A 4495-nucleotide genomic window follows, 5' to 3' on the forward strand; every position below is an offset into this window, starting at 1 on the left:
TGTCCCACTCCACAATCCCCGTTCAGGCCTTTTTTCTAGTTATAAACAGTTCAAGGCCAGCTGTGGCCATTTGGTTTTAATTGGAAATTGTCTCTTTAAATTTTGAGGTGATCAGTGTGCATGTGTAAGTAGAACCCTCCAAGGGTGGGGCTGGGGTGTCCACTAGCTCAGGCACCCCTATCGTCACCAGAATGGATGTGCTCAGACAGCAAGTGACCAATGAATAGATACCAAAAGAAAAGAATGTCCACACCTTTATCTCTGTGGTTCTGCCCTGCATCTGTGGCCGCTCTGATCCTTCCCCCGCTTGGTCTCACCCAAGATGGCAGCTCCTGGATCAGCTGAGCATCCTGAACTAGAAAGCAATGGATTTCTTGCTTCTGCCACAAATTCCCCCAGCTATAAGCCTTCCAACCTTCTAAATATTCCTCTATTTAGAGTTCTGGGACCATCCCCTGAGCCTGCTTGGTTCTGTATTCTGTGTTGTTGCTGGTGGAGCTCCTCACTGCACTTCCACCCGATCCACCATCTTGTTTGTTCTCCCATCCCCCCATACTCTTAAACTAAACTCCTTTGTGAAAACTTTTAAGCCAGCTACTTTGTGCCTTCCATCCATTTTAGTTAGAGAATGTCTAAGTTATCCAGCCCTATCAACTCTGTGTGCTGAGGGGATAGGCTTGATCCTTGATGTGAAGACTCCTTCCCTCTCAGTTGGTATTTTGAGCTATTAGTTCTATAAGTTAAAGCCAAGTTCATCAAATTGTATCAATTTACACTTGCTTCCTATATCAAATTTGTAAGAATTCTTTTTAATGAAATCTCTCATTACTAAGTTGGGATTTTTTTTTTTTTTTTTTTAAAGACACCTTATCCTCCTCCCAACTCCATCCTACACATATCCCTAATCCAATCAATTTTACCACTCTGACTATCTGATGTGGTTCATTTAAAGATGGCATAAGAAAGATCCAGGTCTTAGGTCAAGCTCTATGCAATTTGGAGGATGTAACTAAGTTTTTCCCTATCTTTTTCTTCCCAAACAGTATTTCAGAAAATAAACTCACAATATCGATGTGAGTAGATAAATTATTGGCATTACAGTCAAATATATATATATATTTTAAAAGTACAATAAATATATAAAAGGTCATAATCTGCTCAGTGCCTATCCTCCACTCTTAACTATGTGAAAAGTTTTATTACTTTATTTTTCCTTCCTGAGAATTTTATGTTTATTCAATTTAATATAGATATATATTATTTATCTATGCCATAGTTTAATGTAAATGAGAATATACTGGATAATTTGTTCTTTTTTCTTACACTGTATCTTAGAAGACTTCTTTTATCAATACATAATAGCTTCTTAATTCTTTCTTCTTAGCTGTATAGCAGTCTATGGATGAACCCAAAATTATTATCCTGTTTCCCAATGAGAAAAATTCAGATTGCTTTCAATGTTTTGTAAGTAAACTTCATGCTGTATTGAATAACTTTGTCCATGTGACATTTCACATGTGTATAAGAACATTCTGGAAGTAGAGCTGAGCCAACATACAATTTGTCAGATCTCCCTTAGAGGTATCTGATTGATACATAACAAAGGTATCAATTTGTTATGTCACTAGTAATGTCTGAGAGTCCCTGTTCCTCAAAGCCTAACAAAGCATGTTATGTAACACTTTGATTCATTATCAAACACAAGGTAGTTTAGCCTACATACATACAAAAAGGTGCATGACTCACAAGTATGAGAAGGCTTTGAAAATTCATGAAAAATTTAAATGGAAAGATAATTGATTTTTTTCTCACACTTTGTAATACCCTCTGTTGTTGTTGTTGTTATATGCCATCGAGTCGGTTCCGACCCATAGCGACCCTGTATAGGGTTTCCGAGGGCGTAAATCTTTACGGGAGTAGAAAGCCTCATCTTTCTCCCGCTAATAGATATGAAATGAATCTTCAAAGTGAACACACCTGTATTTAACATACGTTATAAAAAAACAGTATCCTAGAACACAACTGGCTGACCCATATAGTCACAGCGCCCTCTCTTCGAGTAAATTCTATCCTGTGTGATAATCTCATAATTTATGTTGCCTGTTCTTGAACTTCATACAAATGGAATTACACAGGTAAGCTTTTTTTTTTTTTTTTTTTTTTTTTTAGAACCGAAGATTTTATTTGTACATTTTTCAGAGGGCTTACCATTTATAGTTATTCTCACTGATAATTGGAATGCATATTGACAGATAAATTGGTGCTCAGGAATGAAGAGACACAGCTTTCATATGAAGGGGCTTCAGAGTGCTTGGGGAAATTTTCCATTATCCTTTCATTCTAATTTCCATGAAGTATTTGAAGTCCCCGCATATTTGGTTTGAATGCTAGTTTGAGCAGTAATTAGAGTTATGAACTGTTGTTTGGACTAATAGTCACTTCATAGAGGTTTGTGAGGGAGATGGTTGAGAAAAAGACCAATCATGTAGGGAGTGATTTACCCAAGGACCTACACTAAGTTAATCATGGAGCCTATAGCCATACGAAGAGGGTATTTTGTGTTAAAGTGAAAAGATGGAGTTTGTTTTTATTTTCATTTGTATATCCATGTTTATCAGAGCAGTATTCACAATAACCAAAAAATGGAAACAACCTAAGTGCCCATCACTGGATAAATTGATAAACAACTTATGGTTGTTGTTGTTGTTAAGTGCCGTCGAGTCGGTTCCGACCCATAGCGACCCTGTACAGGGTTTCCGAGGCTGTAAATCCTTACGGGAGTAGAAAGCCTCATCTTTCTCCCGCGGAGCGGCTGGTAGTTTCGAACTGCTGACCTTAAGGTTCGCAGCCCGATTCGTAACAACTTATGGTACACACACATAATGGAATATTGTTGCTGTTGCTAGGTGCCATCAAGTCAGTACTGACTTTATGCACAACAGAATGAAACACTAACCAATCTTGCACAAACCTCACAATGGTTGCTATGCTTGAGCCCATTGCTGCTGCCACTGTACAAATACATCTAGTTGAAGGTCTCCCTTTTTTTATTGACCCTCCTTTTTTTTTTTTTTTTTTAATATAGGATGCTTTATTTTGAGTTGTGATAGTTTACATGGGAGAACATTAGTTTCACATTGATCCCATCGTATATCGTTTCCTTGCCATGGTTACAATCCCTTCCATGTATCATCCACCAACCACAGGGTATACCCCACAAGCCTGCCCCCCCCCCCCCCTCCCCAGTCATCAACACACAGGCCCTCTCCCTCTCCATGTCCAAAGTCCCCAGCTGCTTCATCTCTCCGCATAGTCAACTCTGCCTCCATATCTGGCATCTCTGTTTCCCTGGGTAGGGTTCAGTTCTCTGCTCTTCTCCCTTGATAGTCCCAGAGACCTCTGTGCCTAGACTACAAAGTTAATCACTCCCTCCCTTTGCTGAAAAAGTCTACCTTTACATTTCCAGCCCTTACAATCAGTCCTGATAACAATTATTCAACAGGTAAGCTTTTTATGCTCAAAAATATGTTCATGAGATTCAACTACATTGTCACAAGTAGCCCTTATCTTACTGAGCTCTGAAAGACAAAGTACCTTTAATTTTGATTTCTAGTTAATAAGCTTAGATTCTAGAACTAGAGAAACTACCATTGTGTGTGTCACTGTTAAGTTCTGGAATTTCTTTGAAATGCCATTTCACTTGTTCTAAAATCTCTAATGAAAGCTGCCTTGTTACCTGTGAATGTCTGTGTCCTGTTTGAGACTTTTCATGTCTGAAACAGTTTCCGGGAATCTAACACAGGGGACTCTGGGGCAAAGCAGGAACTAAGTGGCTCTCAAAATTTGCTTGGAGTTGGAGGCAAAGTCAGAAATTGAATTCAGTGGCTGGTGCACTTTAAGCCTTTAAGACACTGAAAACTGCTAATGGATGGAGCAACCAGAGCTTTTAAAAGCTCTCCTCCAACTACTCATAAATAAGTACTAGAAGACCTGCCCTTCCCTTATGAACCAAGAGGGTGCAATAGAAGCAGTCACAGATACGTTCATTGTCCTTACAAAATGTGATGAAAGAAAAAAAAATTCTGTTTGAATGAACCCTGCAATCCTTTCTTCAAGTCTTCATATCCTTTAATCTTCAATAATGATCCTTTACTTCCATATTAAAATAAAATACCTGAGCCCCAATTCACTCCTTGCGGTATGTCCCCTTCAAACCTTTCTACAGATTTCTGGGTAGCTTCTTCCATCCTTCTGAGAAATCAACAAAGACTTGAGGTTCTTTCTTGCTGCATTGCTTCAAACTAACTTGAGACTGTTCCAATTTCCTTTTCACTACAGAACACCAAATAGGTGAGAATAAACATCATTTCATATTTCAGTAGCATTTCTATTGCCTTTTTTTTTGGGGGGGGGTAAACTTTTTGTTGGTATTCTGAACCTATCTTTTTGTTGGTGAGTTGTCTTTGTTGTTTTATCTGGGCTTTTTTTTTTTTTT

The sequence above is a fragment of the Chrysochloris asiatica genome, unplaced genomic scaffold (genome assembly GCF_000296735.1).
Source record: "Chrysochloris asiatica unplaced genomic scaffold, ChrAsi1.0 scaffold00344, whole genome shotgun sequence".
In the NCBI taxonomy this organism is placed as follows: domain Eukaryota; kingdom Metazoa; phylum Chordata; class Mammalia; order Afrosoricida; family Chrysochloridae; genus Chrysochloris; species Chrysochloris asiatica.